General features: G+C 41.7%; 1 long non-coding RNA gene across 1 annotated transcript in view; it reads right to left on the bottom strand.

The window, feature by feature from the left end:
* The window catches only part of LOC137775381 (uncharacterized), a 53,035-nt gene extending 35,288 nt beyond the window's left edge, over positions 1–17,747 (bottom strand). The window contains exons 1-3 of the long non-coding RNA XR_011076010.1: positions 17,693–17,747; positions 11,947–12,048; positions 10,739–11,236 (exon numbers count right to left, since the gene is read on the bottom strand). This is a non-coding gene — a long non-coding RNA (uncharacterized lncRNA). The remainder of the gene's footprint in view (positions 1–10,738; positions 11,237–11,946; positions 12,049–17,692) is intronic.
* Positions 17,748–21,195: the final 3,448 nt, after the last annotated feature.

Genomic DNA, 21,195 nt, shown 5'->3' with positions numbered 1-21,195 from the left:
CCCACCGCCCATGGGACCTGAAGGATTACCATTGCCTCTCTCTGTTTCCTGAATGGCAACTCTTCACTTGCTTTGGTTAACACCGAGCAGTGAGGGCTTACCCTTGTTAACTACTTAAAAACTAATATTGGGTTTGCAAAAACTGCTTTTTAATGATCTTCAACAGCCCTCCAGAAAACCCCATGAACAGGCACCGAGTCACTTGGGGCTGTGCAGAAGGAGGTTTGCATGCATGGCCGGAGGTCGTTAGCTCCCTTTTCGCTCTGACTGAAGGCAGAGCACGTGTTCTGGACAAGTTCTACAGAGACCCCTCCTCCAAGTCTCTGAGAGTCACCTCTTCTTCCTCTTGCCCATCTTATCTAGGGGCTCGGGGCTCAGTCACCTGTCAGCTGACCCGCCAGACTCCAGACTTCTCCTGCGTGGATCCTCCCTGGTCCTAATAGCTAGTCATCATCCCTCGGCTCAGACGCCCAGCATGGAGCCCTACCACCTCTGCCACTAACTCTGAGTTCTTCACAGGGGCCCCTTCCCACCTCCCTCTCTTGCTTCTCATGACTCCCCCACACTGAGACCATTTAAATCAAGTGAATCAGGATGTTCTGTCCCAGACCCACATTTTCCCTGCTTCTAAGCTTTTGCACATGAAGTTGCCACCAGCCAGATTGCCACTGCTCACTCCACAATTGTTCCTGTAGCAATGTGGGGGAGGAGAAAGAACTCAGGTCGTGGACTCTATAGATAAGGGTTCTTATCCTATTTTTGTCCCTAAACAATTCTTTGCTGAGAGCAAATACATCACTCCATGGTCCCCCTGTTCTTCCTCATTGTTCAAAATATTGCAACAGTGTTGACATTTAGGGCCAGACAATTCTTTGTTGTTAGGGCAAGGGCAGGGCGGGGGTGGGGGCACCCTATACAGTGTAGACTGGGAGTATTCCGTACCTCTACCCACTAGATGCCAGTAACTGTCCCCTTTCCCCAGTCATGACAATCAAAAATGTACCCATACATTGTCCAGTGTCCCCTGGGGAGCAAAACTGCCTACAGTTAAGAAGCGTTGCATCACACTGACTATAAGAACCTTTGGAATATTCTACCTGGCATACTGTAATTTTTCCTCTTCATGTGTCTAGTTCCTCTTTTAATAAAAACAGCAATAGCAAATACTTATGTAACACTCATTTTACACCTAGCATTGTCCTTAAGAGATCTACTTATGTTAATTTATCATCACCTACCCTATGAAGTAAGTACTTTTATTGTGTCCGTTTTATAGATGAGGAAAATAAGAGTCACAGAGAAGTTAAATAACTTGCCCAGAGTCACACGGTCAGAATTCACTCCCAAGCAGTGTGTCTCCAGATCCCTCTTCTAAATCCATAACGCCTCTTGAAGTAAGCAGGTATTTTGAAATAAGAAAGATCTAGGTTTACATTCCAGCTCTGGCACCTATGAGCTCCAGAGCTTTGGGCAAGTTGGATCTCTGATTTCCTTAGTTATCAAAATGGAGATGAAAATACCTATGTTGCAGGACTGTTTGAAGTTTTAAAATAACATATATATGTGTATATATATATACACACACACACATATATATCTAGATATCTATCCATCTCCTAGAATAGGTCTGACCCGTAGAAGATGCTCTATGAAGAGAGCTGATGGTGGTGGTGGTGGTGACCAAGGTAAAAGAGGAGTTGAAAAACCAGGAGAGGAGAAACTGTAAAATCCTAGAAAAAAGGTCAGTGCTTATTTTCTTCTATATATTCCCATAGTCCAGAGAGTGCCTGGCATAGAGTAGATGCCGTATCTCTGTCTTTCTGGGCCCCCAGAGCATAGGCTGGCAAACTACAGTCCACAGGCCAACCCGGCCCACCATCTATTGTTGTTAATAAAGTTTTATTGGAACCCAGCCCCGCCTGTTCACTTAGTCATTGTCGATGACCACTTTTATGCTATAGTAGCAGAGTTGAGTAGTTGCAACGGAGACCGATGCCCACAAAGTCAAAAATATTTGCTACTGGGCTTTTTACAGAAAAGGTTTGCCTACCTCTCATGTATAATTAGAATTAGAAAACACTAAATGTGAAGATCTCCAATATCCTTTCCTGGCTCAAATACATCCAGTGATTTTCTGAATTCCCAGCTCCAAACTCACCCCTTCCACATTACCTTTTGTAACTGACTTCACCGAGTTCAGGCTTTGCTGATTACTTTTTCACATTGTCCCCCTTGCACCCTCAGATGAAGGCACTATGATATTAATTTTCACCATCTCTCATGTTGTCAATCTGCAGGTGTCTCACGATTGCTTCCAGCACATCCTTCTACAGACAAACTCCCCAGGGCTGTTCAGTGTTGTTGCCAAGGGCTGCCCTCTGAAGCTTTCTGACAGCCCAGGTGCCAGCTTCCAGATTGGAGAAATGACACCAGCCTCACATTCAAAAGGAATAGACTCAAGCAGGCCCACAGTTGACCATTCCTTTCCATCTTGGTTTTCCCTCCATCCCTACTAGTGGCTCCAGATCTGGTTGGTTTCCTGTAGATATCACCATGACACTCACCAGCTATCAAAACTCCTCTCTATCTTGATCAGTTACAATATGACAAAGTTCTCTCTTAAGAAGAATTCAGAAGCTGGATGGGAAGAATAAAACAAATACAAAAGTATAAACAAAAAGAAGTTCTGAGTCCATTTTGCTTTCTGGAGATGAGTGCTTAATTTCTAAGGTAGCTTCCAACTCTGCAATTCCATTATTCCACAGAGTGATGCTGTGATATTAACAGATAGGGTATTTAACAAATATAGGTTGGGGCCACTTACCAGCTGCGTGACACTGAGGCATCTCTCTTCATTAGGGAAGAAAATTCTTAAAATAAGTTCATATCCTCTTGCCATAGCTGCAAGGGAGTTTGAGGAAGTGAGCACCTATCATTTTCAGCATCTGTCGTGGGAAGTGGTCTATTCCAGAAGGAAGAAGAGGGAGGGGTACGTCTGTTGTTCAGGAGCAATCAGTGTTTGTCATCATGAGTTACTACTATTCATGAGTTACTACTATTCAAATAAAACACCCCATTTCTATATACAACTATGTAGATTATTGTTTACAAATGTCAGCTACCCAGAGGGCTCACACTGTGAGCCTCTTTTCATTTTTGCTCCCAGAGAGACAAGACTCTATTCATTTTAACAGATGCTTTTTTCCCCTTCGAAAGGCTTGAAATTTCTAACAAATTCTTTGGGTCACCTTTCCACAGCCTGGCAAGATTGGCACATTGGAGATGAGAGGGGGGGATACGGTAGCTTAGTATCTGAATATTCAGCGTCCCCATGTAGCCAACCCTCTTCTAATTACTTTCTGTGCATAATTTTATTTAATTCTCATTTCAACCATATGAAGTAGATATGATCATCACCAGGGCCAGGGGACTAGGGTGAACAAGTTGGGTGCCTAGGGCTAAAATTTTAAGGAGGCACTTATTCTCAGGGCTAAGCCGGTGATCTCCCTGAACTGACATAACCTAGAGAGTGGGTACCTCCTTAAATTTTGCACTGTAGGCTCCCCATTCACCTTAGCCTCATCCTGGCCCTGATCATCACCACTGTATAGATGAGACCATCAGAGAGGTTGTAACTTATGGAAAATTACATTCCTGAAATTTGACAGTCTGCCTGACTCCAGAGAAGTCACCCTTAAACACTGGATGCTGCTGCTTTGAGTACGAGTGATGCAGGCAGGTACCATGGAAAGAGGGTGGAGGTCTGTTAAAAGAGCTGGGACCAACTGGTAAACCAGACATCTTAAAGAAACAAGACTCCACTTCACTGATTAGCTCATCCATTAAGGGCCACATGTTGACCACAGCTGGTAGAAGACAGCTGCCTCACTTCCCCTCCCTGGTTTGCATGTCAGTCCCACCCATAGCTCCAGCCCATTTGTTCCATTCCTCCTCTGTGGCATTTGCCTTCCCTCCTGGTGGAACACACCTGCAAGTCCCTATAGCACTCCTGAATCCCTCTTCTAGGTAATGAATTAAAAATCTAAAATAGAGCATTACCCCACACCTCCCTGGTGTCATTCAACAAGAGATCATCTCTCAACTGGATACCTTGTTATTTACCACTTTTTAGTTTAGATTTCCTATATGGTAAGCATTGAGGAAACTGAGTAACAGAGTTCTTTTCCACCCCCAGGTGAATGTCACAAGACAGTTTGTCTAACTGTGCCTGTGCTCTTCTAGTTAATCACAAGAATCTGAGTATAGGAAAAAAAAAAGCCAAAGCCATCTGGTCCCTAGAAAAGACGAGAATGTTCAAATGGTGTTTAATATTTGACTGGCAAGTACTCAGTAAGTTGTTATGATGTGTGAGACACTGTGCTAGTCTTTGCCAAGGACACGAGGACACATGTGCTGAGCTGCTGAGGCTCTGCCCTCCCTCTAACCTAAATGTATTGGCCAATTAACACCTATCCATAGAGCCATCCTGCCACAAATATGGAGACAAATTTTTATTACTCAAGTAAGGGGTACATTGCAAAAGACATCCAAATCCGCCCAGCCCCACACTTTAGCTTTTCTTTCCCTAATTAAATGAAGTGGCATTTTGCTTTATCATTTAACAGCTAAGCCTCTACATTATATCCCACATTTAGGAAGTAGGTCTCTCTTATCTCACTAGGCTCATGCAGCTCCTTTCCTATCCCTGGCTAGACTTCATGGTGTAATGGAAAGAATATGGACTTTGGAAGGAGTTAAATCTGTTTAGGAAAACCTGAGCTGAAGCAGGAAGATTCCCTCTTAGTCTAAATATAACCTGTTGATACTAGTTAACACTTAGATAGCACTGATCATTTGCCAGGGACTGTTCTGGGTGTTTTATATAGATTGACTCATTGAATCCCCATAGAAACTCTATGGTTTAAGCACGATTATTATGTCTATGTTATCAGCGAGGAGATCTAAGGCACAGAGGGTTTAAATTTCTTGTCCAAGTTTGCATAGCAGAGAGTGGTAGAGCCAGGACAGCCCTGGTAGTCACATGTGAGAGACTGTGATCTTAACTATTACACTTCATTGCTTCTCATACAGAATTCTTGGATGAAAGTAACGACAACAAAAATTAAAATGCTGTTGCATTTTTAAACAATGGGGATGATTGTCAGATGCCACAAAGAGTGAATTTAAAGCAAAGAGGTAAGCAGGAGCTGAAGTAAATATCCAAACTGGTATTAGAACAAAACATGGGACTTAGGAGCTGTGACTGGGGCTTTGATATCCATTCAGGATCAGGGACTGAAACCTCAGTTCCTAGGTGACCAGAGGAAACTTCCTGTCATAGAATTCATAAAAATTCTAAGTAAAGTATTTTAAAAAATGAAAATTCCCCAGAGGTTAAAAATGATGGGAAAATAAAGAAATATGGTTCAGAAGGGAAATTATTGTTTTCCCTAGAGTTTCAATTTCTAGTGACCAAGAACTTAGGTTTTAACAAATCATGCACCCAGGGGACAGTTGACATAACCTAGGACTTGCTCAGGGTGAAAGTTGAGCTAGGAATCCCTATGTAAAGACAAGACTCTCAAAGTGATTCAGGAAAAATAAATTTTTAAAAACTTGCCCTCCAGAAGTCATGGTTGGGATATTTGCTTTTCTCTGGGTAAAGCAAATTAAAGCCTCCTCAGGACTCTCTACCCATAATCTCTACCCATCCACACATGAGTTTGGGTCCAGAATTCACGTGTGCTATATAGTCCAAAAAATATCTCAGAACAAAGATGTAGCTGTGAGCAGTCCAGTGCTGTAGTAGTGCCCCAGGGTCCTGGCAGAATATAAGTCAAATCCTCTTTTGAGGAATGCAATTTAAACTCAGGTCCCTGAGGAGTGATGTTGCAAAGAATATGCACTCACAGCAACAAATTACATAATTTGCAAGTCATTATGATTAAGATTTAAAACATGAACAGCAACAAAACCCAAAATTGCAGAACTGGACTCATAAAGACTCTCAGTATTAGAATTAACATAAGGGAAATTTTAAAATAAGTATAAATAACATATTTAAAGAAATAAAATATGGTATTAAAAGTGCGACAAAAGACCAACTTCTCCCCCCACCAAAAAAAACTATCAAAATTGATCAGGAAATTTTGAAAAAGAACCAAATGGAACTTTAAAAATAATAACTGAATAAATAATACAGTAAGTCCCCTACATACAAACCTAAAAGTTGCAAACTTTCAAAGATGTGAATGTGTGTTCCATCAACGTCAGGCGTGAGTGAAATTGTAGCTTGCCCTCCATCTCCTATTGCTGACAATCTTTCAGCTCTACCATCTTTCACCTCCTCTCCCTCCTCCAGTCAGTAACTCTTCTTGCCTGTTCACTGGATGCCAGCCCCTGCATGCCAGCTGTTGTACTGTACTATGGTACTTTTCAAGGTACATTAGTCTAAGATTGAAAATGTTTTCTTTATTTTTTTGTGGTTTTTTAATGCATTATTTGTGTGAAAAGTATTATAAACCTATTACAGTACAGTACTATATAGCCTATTGTGTCAGTTGGGTACCCAGGCTAACTTTGTTGGACTTATGAACAAATTGGACTTACGAACATGCTCTCAGAATGGAACTCGTTTGTGTGTAGGGGACTTACTGTAATTAGAAACTCTATGAGTAGATTACATGGCAGATTATGTAGAGATGAAGAGTCTTGGTGAACTGGAAGATAGGTCTAATTAATTACCAAGATTGTAATCAAGAAAGACAAAAAGACAGGAAATATGAAAAAAGGAGTCATAGAGGATAGAGCAAGGAGGTCTATTAATCAACCAATTGGTTTCCACAAAAGACAATAGAACAACTAGAGAGACAAAGGTCATACTTAGGAAGGTTACTACCTGAAAAATTTTCAGAATCACTAAAAGGCATAATTCCACAGGTTCAGGAAATCTAATAAATCCCAGAAGACAAAAATGCACATTACTGTCAGAGGGGCTACAGAATGACAGATGACTTCTCATCCACAAAAATGAGAGCCAGAAGGTGATTGAATAATATCAAAAGTAGTGAAAGAAAATCATTGTCTATCTAGAATGTATGTATTCAGAGAAACCATCTTTTAAGAAAAAGAGTGAAATAAAGATATTTTCAGACAAAAAAATAATATTTACTACCAAGAGACCTTCATAAACTGTATATTTAAAAAGGGAAAAAATGTGAGCCTCAGAAAAGGCATAAGATACAAGGAGAGATGATGAAGGAAAAAAAAGTAAATGTGGGAAAAGTAAATGTGGGTGAATCTAAATAATTTAGAATTGTACACAGCAATAAAATGACGTCGTTTGTGAGGTTAAAAAGGAACTAAAAATAGGCATCATTTTTATTATTGGAGGGTAAGAAGCATAAAAGCATTCTATGGTACTTTTATTGTTCAGGAAGATAATAAAGATAAACTTTAGGTTACTTTAAGTTAAATATACATATTAAGACATCTAACCACTAAAAGAATAGAAATAGCTAACTTTAAGACTAACGGTAAGAAAAATATAATATGAAAGAGCTCTGTTCACAAGATGACACCAAAGGAGATGATATTGATAGAAACATATAAATTAAAAACAAACAAAAGTAAAACATATTATCTTTATTCCCTTCCACTGCTTAGAGAAGGAGCAATGAACTTTGCTGATCACCTGAGCTGGAGGAAGATGTCTCCACAGAATGACTCCTTAAGTTAGGACATACAGGATTCACAAAGGAAAACAGCTGCAACTAAAGATGAGCTTGTAGTAAAAAAAAAATATAAACTACATGAGGAATAAATGTCAGTGAGAGTCAGTAGACATAGCAAATGTCAGAGTCACACCCCAAGAACCAAGGATGATAATGATGATCATGATGATGATGATAATAATAATGAATAAAGCACTATTCTGTAAACATAGAACTCAATTTTACTGAAGTTAAGCTGTCTTTCTAGTATTCAGTATGTTACCTTTTACCCAACATTCTGACATTTTGGAGCCAAGACCAGGTTGGGACTGGGGCTTCCAACTTAAGTATGTTTACAATATTCGAAGAGATAAAGGAAGGAAGAGAGTCAATAATATAATAACTACAAAAAAAATTACCAACAGATTTGAGAAAGAACCAAATACAAATTGAGGAAGTGAAAAATATAGCAATAGAAAACACATAAAACCTCAGTAAATAGATTGAATGGTAAATCTTTAATTGAGTTTCAATTCTACAACCTACTGATTAACATCAGTAAGGCAAATTAGTTTATTCCTCCAAGCCTTTGTTTCTACATTTACAAAATGGTCTATGAATAGCTATCACATAAGATTATTGTGACATTTAAATGAATAATATACATAAAGCCTGGCATATGGTTAATCTCAACCTTGTTCATTTTCCACATGCCTGCCTAGTTTGTTTGTTTTTTTTTTTTTTTTTGCCTTGTATTGTAGTTATTTTTATACTTGAATTTTCCACTACCGGATTGTAAGTTCTTCACAAGCAATAATAATAAGTTTGCATAGAGAGGGTTTTGGATAAATAGAATTTTATATATATACATAATATAAAACATAATAATATAAGGAAAGTAAAATATATCTGAAAATGAAGTAAAGTAGAAAATGAAGGATCACTATCCAAACACACTCAAAAAAAAAAAAAATTCTGAACAACTGCCCCAAATTTGAATTGATAGTTCCTGGCACTCAACCACACTTATTAAAGTAGCTCAGGAGTCAGCAACTTTTTTCTGTTAAAGGCGAGGGAGTAAGTATTTTAGGCTTTGCAGATCGTATGGTTTCTGTTGCAACTACTCAACCCTGCCATCGCAGTGCAAAAGCAGACTCTATGCAAATAATTGAGCATGGCTGTGCTCCGATAAGATTTTATTTATAAAAACAGACAGCAGGCTGGACTTGGCCCATAGGCCATAGTTTGCCAACCTCTGAAGTAGGCTACTTTTTTCTATGCCCCTTGCCATTTAGTTCCTGCCTTTTCTAGCCCTTATCACACTATATGGACATTATGAGTAGGCACATAGGCCTCCTTTACTAGACTTAAAAATTCTCCAGTTTAGGCGCATGAGTGATTCACTTCTGCAACCCGCAGTAGTAGCTAGCCAAACGTTGGCACAGGATAGGAGCTCTATAAATACTGACTGCAGAAATGAATGCTTGAGAGATGGGGTCTAATACCCTTTCTGTAACACTCTTAGGACTTACTTGACTAATACGATATGACAGTAATAACAGGGGGACTTCTGAAGATGTGACATAGCAAATCTTACTGCTTCTGCTTGGGCTTCTTGAAACATTGTCTCATAGCCCTGAGCAGCTATATAAGAAGTCAGACCGCTCTGCAAGAGAGAACATTTGGAGAAGCAGGTGCAAAGACTACATGAAAAAGAAGAGTGACCTAAGACTGGCCTTCCAGTTCCCTCCATCAAGGCACCAGGGATGCGAACAAGTTATATTAGACCCTGGAGTCCAGCCCAGCCATGGGTTGAAGACTGAGTGATTCTAGGTGATGCAACGTGGAAAAGGAGAATCATCCAACTGAGCCCTGTCTGAATTCCTGACTAACCAAGTCATGAGATAAAATAAAATGGTGGTTGTTTTGGGCCACTATGTTTTGGGATGGTGTGTTACACAGCATCAGGTTATTGGAACTCTTGGAGATGTAACTATATCAAGCAGGTAAGCTCTATCTGTGTCTCTGGGTACCACTGTCTGAGAATCAGTCTCCTCCAGGCAGTCTTAGAATTTTCCTGTCCCATCCTTCACTTTTCCAGAGGGTTTTCCCAGCTTATGATGACCTTTGAAAATCCTGCTTTCAGGATTTTCAAGACCAACCCCTCAGATCCCCAAAGAAAGGCCTTTCTGGACTCCTTCAGGCCATGGTCAACACTTCCTTCTGTACAAATAGATAGTATGCATTTCCTATACCACTCTTTGGAAATACTTCCATCACTATTACATAAAATTGTTGTTTAAGTCTTACCTGGGTTTTTACATTTTATGTTCCTATATTTGTGGTAGATTGGGCTGTATGACTTCTGAGTTCTCTTCCAGCTCAGCAATTCCAAGGTCACATCTAGGATAGCTGAGCTCATACTCTAGCCAGGTTTAAACTTCTCTTTAGCGATATAGCAGGGATAAAGCCTGGAGCAAACCCCTGGGGATCACTAGATGCACAGGCAGAAGGGCAACAGGTTCGTGGGTGTCCTGTAATCTCTGCACCTTGCAGTGATGGGTACTTTGATCTGGGCACAGCTGGAGAATTTGTGGGCCTGGGCTCCAGAGAAGGGACCCCACCATTTTCTCTCCTTTTGTACTGGGCGAGCAGGTAAGTGACCTTGCAAAGGGAAATACACATTTTGGACTTGTGTACCAGGCAGACTGACACTGGGTGCTAGATATCGAGACGAGCCCTGGGGATGCCCAGACGCCCAACACCTGGAGAGCTTGGAAAGCTAGTGTCAGGCATAGTCCCTCCCACTAGGGGGCGGGGCGAAGACCCAGCTCACTGGTTGCCTGGCAGCTTGAAGAGAGATGGAGGGGTCATTCAGCCATTCTAGGCTGCACTGGGAGGCTTGTCCCGTTTCGCTTTTACGTTGCCCCATAGGCTAAAACGATCCTAAACCACCGTCTTTGCATTGCCAGACCCCCTCCCCTACCAGTTTTGCCCTATGGAGAACAAACAAACATGCCTTGTACCTCTTCAGTGCTGTCAAGAATTTCTTTTTCTCACACTCCGCATCCTTGAGCAGTCCTTCATGAATCCACAGCAGATGTTCCTTAGTCCTTTCATTTTCCTCTGTCAGAAGAATTGTAATCGGCTGCGCTTTAATTAGGATCTCCCGCAGGATACTCCGGCTTTCTTCCACACCCGGGATTTCGCAGCTTCCCTCTTAGTGCACCAGGCTGATTAGATTTCTTAATTCTCTAAAATCTGCTGTCTCGAAGCCTAATACCCTTGTAGCGCTGAAGTCTGTTTCTCTCCCTCTCCTCTCCTTATTGTGCTCAATCCAGGCAGCCGTCCCTGCTAAGGTGCTTATTCTCTGACTTGGGATCCCTTTCTCGGGAGGGTACGTTGGCCTCACAGATGGAGCCTCTCCTGGGTGAACAGCTTTGCTGAAGTTGAACGATGCCCTCTGCACTGATTTGGACAGTCCTCCTCCTCAGCAGACTGGCCTTCACCCCACTGGGTTGGATCTAATTTGGAGGGACCAGAATAAGCCCAGCACAGGTTGTAGCTTCTCATTCATTCACCATCACTCCTTTCATGAATTTTTATGGGGCTCCTACGATGTGCAGTGGAGATATCATGATAAACATGGTTCTTAATTTCTTAGAAATTATCAGTATTATCTAGTGGGAGAGACCAATAAGCGGAAAGACAATTAAACACCCTGTGGTGCTGTGAAAGGGGCTATGAGCAAAGTAGGACACCTAGGTGGGCATCTCACCAGTCTTTGGGGTATAGAGAGGGATTTCTGGGAAGAGGGACATCTACACTGAGACTTGAAGGGTAAGTAGGAGTTTCAGGCCAAGGAGGTTGGGGATGGGGTGAGAAGGCCTGGTGGAAAAAGAGGAGAGTATTCTAGGCGACATGAAGACCTGAAGGCAAGAGAGAGTGAGGCTTGTCCCAGGACCTGCAAGTAATTCATTGTTTCTGGGGTGTGATGCAGTGGGCAAGGAAGTGAGGCGGGGTGTGTGTGTGAGGAGTGTTGAGAGCTAAAGATGGCAGAGCAGGCAGAGGCCAGAGCATGCAAGAACCAGGGAAGCAGCCGGAAACCGTGTTAATCACTTGCATTGCATCTGGTTGAAGTGGATCTCTCCCCTTTCTACCCCTTACTGAAGTGTGGACTTCAGGACCTGGCACATCGTGCTCGCGGGAATTGGGAGAGCCCATCACTACTCACACTCTAGTCAAGGCTGGTCCTGGCTGCAAGTGCCATCGAAACCTGAAACACACACCATCTCTGCTCTCTGAAGTCTGCAAATCTTCTGACCAAGGAAACAGACTGGAAAAGACAAAATGGGTCCAGCAGAGAAGTAGATGGAAAATACTTACAGCCTCAGTGAACCAGGAGCTGGGTGTTCCGGGCGCTTGAAGAAGAAGCCAGAGTGATGGGGCAAAGCTGCTTTCGACTTTCTATGGTCAGAAACACCCTCGCTACATCCAAGCATGGCCCAAGAGCCACTCCAGGTGGATCCTGTCATTAATACTTGTCACAGATATATGGATTGCCTTTTTTGTTTTTTTGAAGCTTTGAAATTTTAGAGTTTGTCTCAAAATCTTCTTTTTGGGCTAAAGGGTAGAAGAATGGAGGAACGGGGCAGAGAAGGCAGTTGTTTGTTATTTCTTACCCAGATTCAGGGCAAAGCAGAGGAACAGAACTCTCGAGGAGGATTCAAGGTGAGGATAAATAGGAATTCATGGAGATCAGAGATCAGAGCAGGCCTGGAGTTAGGGAACTAGGACAGGAAAAGATTAAAGGGCCCGAAAACAGCAAAAATTGAAGTTGGCCAAAAGACAAAAACCACAAAATCCCAGGAACAGTTTGGACCAAACTACCAGGCACTGAACATCACCAATTATCAGTCAATTGATAACACTGTTATCGATGTTAGTTGATAATGATTGTTATCATTATTAACATGATAACTACTGTTATCAACTGATAACACTATCAATGATCACCATTAATAATCACAATGTGCATTTATCAGGCACTTACTATGTGTTGGGCACAACAATTTACAGAGGATGGATAGACAAATACATACACACTTACGTACATACATACACACAGTTAGATAGCTAGGTAAGTAGGTAGATAGATAGCACTACTGTCTCCTGTCCCCTCTGATCAGTAGATAAAATCTAATTACTTCGAAGCCATACTTGGGCAAAGTGCTTCCAAAGTTAATAAAAAAAAAAAAGTTTATATTGAGCAAGAAAGACACACAGGCACTTTTATCAGATTGAAAAATTATGCTAGTGAGAAACTGAATCATATATGTTGCCCTGGGTGGGGGGGCTTTTGACAGAATATTAAACCTTGAGGGACAAGGTATCTGATTTTTTTTTTTTTTAACTCCTCCAGGCTATTGAAGAAAAACTGGGGAATAAAAAGTCAAGACTGTACCCAGGGCAGATGGTTCCCAAGTCTTTCCCTAACCTCACTTCACCTCCGTGGTTTTCTATCTGTCCTTACCCAGCAACAGAAATAGATGCAAGCATCCTGAGATGCAGAAGGAGGCTGATCACTGCCGGGGAGGGATGATCGCCTGGGAAAAGGGGGAGGGGGCTTTGCGAGAAAGGCAGGAATCTGCGTGACGTTCTTCACAGGCTGGGAGGTTGTCTGCCAGGGCGCCTGGAGGCTGGCAGCTGGGGAGCTGCTGTAAAAGCCCTAATCCAGAACGATTAGAACCAGCTAGTTGAAAAGATGGTTAAAGAAGAGAAATCTTTAAAAATGAAAGATGCCCGTCTTAAAAATTGTGTTCCAACCTGAAACGTACTCATGCATATTTGTTTGCCTTCTGCCATGGGGCCCATATCTTTTTTTCCACAGCGTCCTGCAGATTGGATACCCTCAATCTTCTGGTATAAACCTCCTTTACGTTTCAATTTCTAGTTTCCAATCCTTTCAAATGGGATGACAGTGTAGAGACCCACGTGAAGCAATCAGAGTGAAGAGTCATTCTCCATTTACACTACTGTTTTCCAAGCACTTACATATACTTGATGGAACAGCATTTTTAAATGACTTGGCTTTTCAAATTTTTCCAATTAATTTAACTTCATTTTTATGGAAATGCTCTATTTCCTTTTACATGCACATTTTATCAACTTATATAATTTCTAATTAGGTTAAAGTAACAGGAGTAGCAGGATATTAAATGGAATTTTTACTGTTGACCCAGAATTAGCAAATGGCAAAGTAGCATCAAGTAGCCCACGTTCTAAAGGGAACTGAGAACATTGGGCAGACACACACCCGCTCGGAGTGTCAAGGGGAGGCTGAACCCCCAAACCTCTCTTCTGTATGACCAGATCGCTAGGAGAAGGGATGGAATTCCAAGATAGCCACAGAGTCTAGGGGAAGGGATGGAATTCCAAGATAGCCACAGAGTCTAGGGGAAGGGATGGAATTCCAAGATAGCCACAGAGTCTAGGGGAAGGGATGGGATTCCAAGATAGCCACAGAGTCTAGGGAAAGGGATGGAATTCCAAGATAGCCACAGAGTCTAGGGGAAGGGATGGGATTCCAAGATACAGGCAGAGTCCTCATAGATGTGAGTATGGTTTTGTTCCTCTCTCCCCGCAGGGGAAAGAGAGGGTCACTCCTTCCTCCAAGACACGAGAGGAAGGCTATGAGGGCATCACCAGTAACGACTGGGGACACTTCATTCTTTGGTGAGATGTTGGATGTACTTTGCATTTTCTGATCTCCCCTGTTCCATGCCTATTTGGGCAGAGGGAGAAGAGGGCTGGAAAGAAATGCCAGGACAAAGAGGAAGAAGCAGCATGAAAGGCTGCACTCCCACAGTTGTGGTGGGGAGGAGGGGTCTCTGGTGGGCTAGTGGACACTGAAGAATGTAGCCGCGGGCTGGGACCAGGGAGCTGGTCACTGGTGAGGAGACTTTCTTCGCAAAAGTCTATGAGTTGGAATACAGGGAATGAGCAGAAGACGGGCGCTACATCACAGCACCACGCAGCAGAGGAGCCCCCGCCGAGGACCACACGTGTGTCCCGGAGAGTCAACATTTAAGTATCGCTGGCAATCAGTGATGGACACAGCTGGCTTACAGCACGATTCATTTCTCCCTGTTGCTAATTTGTGTCCCAGGAGTTAGAGAGAGGAGACGTTGGTAATCACCGTGGAGAGAAGAGAGTACATTTAGAAACTGTATCGGAATCTACATATATATAGATACCTAAACAATAAAAAAAGGACAGTAAATCTTTACATGGTGCCTACTAATAGGTACTACTCTAAACACTTTACTTGTATATGAATTCATTCTAAATATTCATTTGCATATTTGTAAGAAGATAAAAGAATATACACAACATATGCATTTTATCCGATAAAAGAATTTATTTATTCAGGAACAGGTACCTGTGGCAGATACTGTTAGTGGCTTACCTACCAGCTCTCCTTCTTTCTTCTTCCTTTTTAACAGAACCCAATTTTATTCTGGGCAAAAAACATGCCCAACCCCAAGGGGTGAATCATGATTTTTCTTAGGCTTTTCTCCTTGCTACATGTCTGTTTCTTCTCAAGAGGTAAAAAAGAAAGTGTGCTGGGAACTTTTCAGAAAGGTTTTGCTTTTCTGAGTAGAGACAGATCACTAAAGCTGCTCCTTCCCCCCTTCCTTCTCCTTGGATTTGGATGTGGTGTCTGGCACAGCAGGAATCATTTTGCATTTATTAGGTAATAATTATGATTATGAAAAGCCAATGTGCTAAGGATAGTAGAGCAGAAAGATAAAAAGATTCACAGTCTGTGACAACATTATTCAGCAGCTGAACATATAACAACAACAAACTCCTTAATGGAGCAAAGGTGGGTATTGTTGAATCATTGCTTAGGTTTTATGCTATTAATAATAGCCACCCTCAAAGAGACTTATTCCTAAACTGCTACTTATCTAGATTTAAAATCCCTTTTGATACAATGGTGTCAATTGTATATTAAGAAACAAAATAAGGTTTGGAAGACTTGAGTTCATAAGAAGAATAATATATAAATAGTACTGTCACTATGAAACATAATTCCTATATAATGAGTCAACCTCAAATAAGAAGGGATTAAATGCCTCCAAAACATGGTTCTGATTAGAAACATATGCATCACCACAGAGTTTTATCAGAACAAGGAAAGTTACGTTCTCATTAGTTTTCTGAGCATGTCTGTTCTAACTATAAAAGGATAAGATTTAAAAATAAAACAGAAGAGATGTGCATGAGTAGCTGGATTTCTTGAGCAAGGCAGAAAAAATTGGGGGGTGGGTACTTGATAAGTAAAAGGATTGCTTCAGTACTAATTAGGAATAAATAAGAAGATAAGTTACACTCTGTATTGAACTTCATCAACTTCGGTTACCCCAAACCACCAGAAGTTAACTTGCACTGGGATTTATCAAGCACTCTGTATGTTTCTCCTACATTTGCTGAAGATGCACATTCAGATCCAGGCTGAAAGGTGCCCCAAGTGAATATTAACCATTTGGCCCCAGGAGTCTCCGGAATAGACCTCTCCTGATACACAAGTAAACCTAATCTGAGGAAGGCAGTCGCAGGACCTTCAAACTTTGAAAAGCAGAGGCTGGAAAAGTATCTTGGTCAAATCTCTTTCGCAGATGACAGAACCCAACTCAAACCAGCTTGGAAAGGATGAAGGGTAGCGGTTTGTGGCTCGTTCGAAGGAGAAGTTGGGTGTTCTAGCTTTAAGCAAGGCTGAATCCACTTAGCCAGACAATATTGACAGAAATCAATCTCCCTGTCCCTTGACTCTGCTTTCCATTGTTTTGGCTTAATTTTCAGCCAAACCTTCTCCATCACGGTTGCAGGAGTGGGGATAAACCGCAGAAGCTCCTACGAGTTCCATGCTTGCACTATTCCAGCCTCAAGGCCAGAGGAAAGCAAGCTTCTCCTTTCTAGAAGTCACAACAAAAGCTTTATAATTGCATCTTATTGATGCCCAGACTGGGTTGCATGCCTCTTGATTTGGTCTGCTTAGACTGCTATAACAATGTACCATAGATTGGGTGGCTTAAATAACAGACATTTATCTCTCACAGTTCTGAAGCCTGGAAGTTCAAGATCAAGATGCCAGCATGGCCGCGTTCTGGTAAGAGCCCTCTTCCTGGCTTGCAGATGGCCGCCTTCTCACTGTGTGTCCTCATATGGCAGAGAGAGAGGGCTCCAATCTCTCTTCCTTTTCTTATAAGGACACTAATCTTATTATGGGGATCCCACTCTCATGACCTCACCTAAACCTAATTACCTCTCAAAGTCCCCACTTAAAAATAACATCACGTTGGAGGTTAGGGCTTCAGTGTACAAATTTGAGATGGGGGACACAAACATTCAGTCCTTAATACCCATCCTGAGCCAACTGCTGTGGTGAAAGGGAGAAGGCTGTGCTGTGAATGGCCAAGCTCACAAGAGCTGTGTACCCTTCCCTGGGGCGAGGGGTGAAGTCAGCTCTACCTGAAGCACACAGACTAATCTAGGAGTGCCTTCCCCAAGGAGTACCAGGATGCTGTAATAAGGAGAAGGGGGATGGATCCCTGGTAGGAAAAAGCAGATTTCTTCTACAGATAAGGAAGGTTCTTGAACTGCCATTAACTGAGCATGTCCCATGTGCTGAGAAAGCTACATGCACTGTGTCCGTTCATCTACACAACCACTTTCAGAGATAGATGTCATTATCCCTATTTCACAATAGAATACACTGAGACTGAGAACATTTAGGAAACTTTTCCCAGCATCACAAAACTAGTAAATAGAGTTGTGGGGACTCTACCGCAAATACATCTCATCTCAAAGTGCTACTCCCTGGTGTTCTGCCTTCTGTTGTGCCATTTACAAACCCACCAACATAGCAAGTAAGTTCCTCCTCAGTTTGAGGTGGGCGTAAGGTTGGTACTTACCTTCCACGGTCTCGGGACCAGCAGGTAATTTCAACGTTGAGCAGAGACGTGAACAGGACCTTGAAGAGGAGGCAGAGTTAGTTACTTCTGAAGAAGACGCATTCAAAATTATAAATACTGAATAGTCTAACTCCATTAGAAATGTAGAGAAAAGGAAGGAAGGGAGGGAGGGAGGGAGGAAAAGCGAGCTGGAATCATATATCCAAAAGGTTGAGAGTATATGCTTCAGGGAGTTAAAATGTAAGGAATTATCTTCCTCTTTATATTTTTCTGATCTTTCCGAATTTTCTACCATGAGAATGATTAATTTTTAATCAGTGGAAAATTTATTTTTAACAATCCTGGAAATATAGGGTGAGGAAACGTAAAATAACCTCTAAGATATTTGAATCAGGTCAATAAGCTGGAAAAAGCTGGAAAAATCTTGTCAGGTTTCCGTGAATGAACTTTTTAAAAATAAAGCACTGGAGTTAATAGCAAATTCTCCGCATGAACAGAAGTTAATATTTTCATGCCCTCTGGCACTCACTCAGAGGCCAGCAGCAAACAGTTGTTATATATTAACAACCTGGACACGGATGCAAATTGCAAAAATTTGCTGAGTCAGCCAAGTTCCCAGAGTTGGAGGAGGTGAAGCAAAGACAAAATCTGAGAACTCTTCCTGGAAGACCCGGAGCTTCTGGGATCACAGGCAGATGGAAAGGTGAGCCATGGACCTGGAAAAAGAGAACAAAATGGAATTTTCCCCTGGTATGCAAAGCGCCAGGCGATTCTTGTTGGGGGCTCCCTCCTGGTCACCACCTAAAACCTTTCTTCCCGGTGAAATCTGAGAAAATAGTCCTCATCACAATCAGGGCCCCTCAGGCCTCTCTATTCATCACAGTTTGCAAACCACTTTCCCATTTACCGTCTCACTGTACTCCAGCTGTACAAAAGAATGTTTTTGTTTTTAGGATATACACATTGAAGTGTTGGGGGTAAAAAGGCATCAAGCTAGCCACTGAAATTATTCAGAGAGAGAGAGAGAGAAGGGAAGAGGGAGGAAGGGAGGGAGAGAGAGGCCTACACAGAGAGAGAGAGAGAGACAGATAGAGAGAGAGAGAGAATGATAAAACCAGTCGGTATATAAAGGTAGACATAGAAATATAGGGATAGATATGAAATAATAAAGCCTGCTGATGGTTGAGAAATCTGAGTAAAGGTTACAAAATATTTCTTTGTACTCTTCTTGCCACTTTTACATCAGTCTGAAGCTTTTTCAAAATAAAAAGTTTAAAAAGAAAGAAAATAAACAAGCACTTCTAATAGGGCAAATCTGGGGTAGATGGGCACATCTGAAGCAAGTTCTCATGGCATCTGACAAAGATGCAGGAAGAAGACAGAGGGTTGACTATGGTCATGGGTGGGACTCGTGAAGTGTATATTGCTTGTTCCCAAAATGAGCTGGACCTGACTTGACTGCATTATTTTTCCTACACAAGTCACTGTGTATAGAGGATTCACTACGGTCACATGAATCTCCAGCCACTCGCCTGCCTGGAGAGACATCCTAACCCATGTGAATATCTTGCCTTGGAACCAAGGATTAGAGATAAGGGGAAATTGGCTGTGTATGACTCCTCTAATAAATAGACTTCAGTCTTAAGAGTATGAGTGTTAAAATCATTTATTTCAAGTGGTCCATGTGGATGAGTCATTGAGGATCGTTATAAGCTGTTCTTATAACTGAAACAATGGAGCTTACCCATGAGCTGAACAACAAGTCTCTCACCTTAGCTATAGTGAGATGGCCCAGCAGAGCCAAAATCATCCTGTCTTCAGCCCAAACGAAATGGGTAGACCACAGAGACCCTGCCTGTGGCAAGATGCCAGTGAGGTGCATTAGACTCAGTGCCCAGACTAGGACACCATCTGAGGAAATGGCACACAGAGACGTCTTAAATAACTTGTGTGACTTGTTCACAGCGTTTCAGAGGACTGTCAATACCACCCAGTCGTGGATTAAATTTCAAATCCCCTACATCAGGATCTGGGGGCTGCTGCTTACCATCCTAGATAACCCAAGGTCTATTTGGAAGAACAAGTCCCTTTTCCATTTTGAAGGTGAGAAAAGCCCAGAGATTACATGGCTTGCCCAAAGGCACACAGAACAAGACAATAGAAATGAAAATTACACATTTTATAGTATATCCTCTTAATTGTACATTTCACCTGAGCCACTTTTAGAACTTGTGATTTTCCACACTGTATTTCCATCTTTTATGTCCTTGCCCACTAGACAAAAACAGTTTGTCGACAAGGTCTTTGTAGATTCTATTTTGAATTTACCCCAATCCTAGTGTAATACCAGTTATGTAGTTAATGTATAATAAATGTTTGTTGAGTAGATAGTAATGAAACCCTAGTGGTCATCTAGCCCAGTGGTTTTCAGTCGTGGCCATAGATTAGATTTATCTTGGAAGGTTTATTTAAAAATCTCAGCGCCCACAAAAAGAGTGGATATATGTATATGTATAACTGATTCACTTTGCTGTACAGCAGAAACTAACACAACACTGTGAATCAACTATACTCCAATAAAAATTCAAAAAAGAAATAGAAAAACCTGCAACTCCACTCTAATCATGAAAAAAATATCAGACACACACAAATTGAGGGACACTCTACAGACTACCTGACGAGCACTCCCCAGACCATCAAGGTCATAGAGTCGGAGAAACTGTCACAACCAAGAGGAGCCGGAAGGGACATGACAATGAAATGTCATGTGGGATCCTGGCTGGGATCTTGGAACAGAAGAAGGATATTAGGGGAAAACTGAGGAAGTCTGGATTTTAAAAAATGGACTTGGGTTAATAACAACAAAAAAAAAAATTACAATAAAAAATTATAAATAAATAAAAATCTCAGTGCCCAAGACTCACCTTAGACTGACTAAATCCAGATACCTGGGGATGAGGGAGGGGATGTGGGAAGGGAGAGGTTCTGTATATCTTTAAAGTTCTCCAAGTGATTCTAACATGCTGCCAGGATTGAAAACAGAGATCAGACCAAATTTTTCAGGTGCAGAATTGAGGAATGGGGAGAAGAGAAATGAATTTGTCTAGGTCTTACATAATTAAATGCTATGACAGGGACTGAAGGGCTCTTTTCCTGGCTCTCTGCCCTATAATCTTTCCAGTCATTATGATGCTTCCTAATTCATTCATATTGTTTGGAATGGAATGAGATGGGATTAGATGGGGTGGCATAGAATGGAAAAGGATGGAAAGAAGAGGAGTAAGATGGGATGGGAAGGAGTGGAATGGGAAGGGATGGAAAGGGGTGAGATAGGATAGGATGAGATGGGTGATAATGGCCTGGAGTGGAATGGAGTGGGATGGAGTAGAATGAAATTGAAAGGAATGGGATGGGAAGAGATGACATGGTATGGAAAGGAATGAAATAGAAAGAGCTGTGATGCAGCACGGTACCCTGCAATGTGATGCGATAGAATTATAAGA

Source organism: Eschrichtius robustus, chromosome 13 (assembly GCF_028021215.1).
Source record: "Eschrichtius robustus isolate mEscRob2 chromosome 13, mEscRob2.pri, whole genome shotgun sequence".
Classification (NCBI taxonomy): Eukaryota; Metazoa; Chordata; class Mammalia; order Artiodactyla; family Eschrichtiidae; genus Eschrichtius; species Eschrichtius robustus.
The sequence above is the reverse complement of the archived record's forward strand: the minus strand, read 5'-3'. Positions and strand labels throughout refer to the sequence as shown.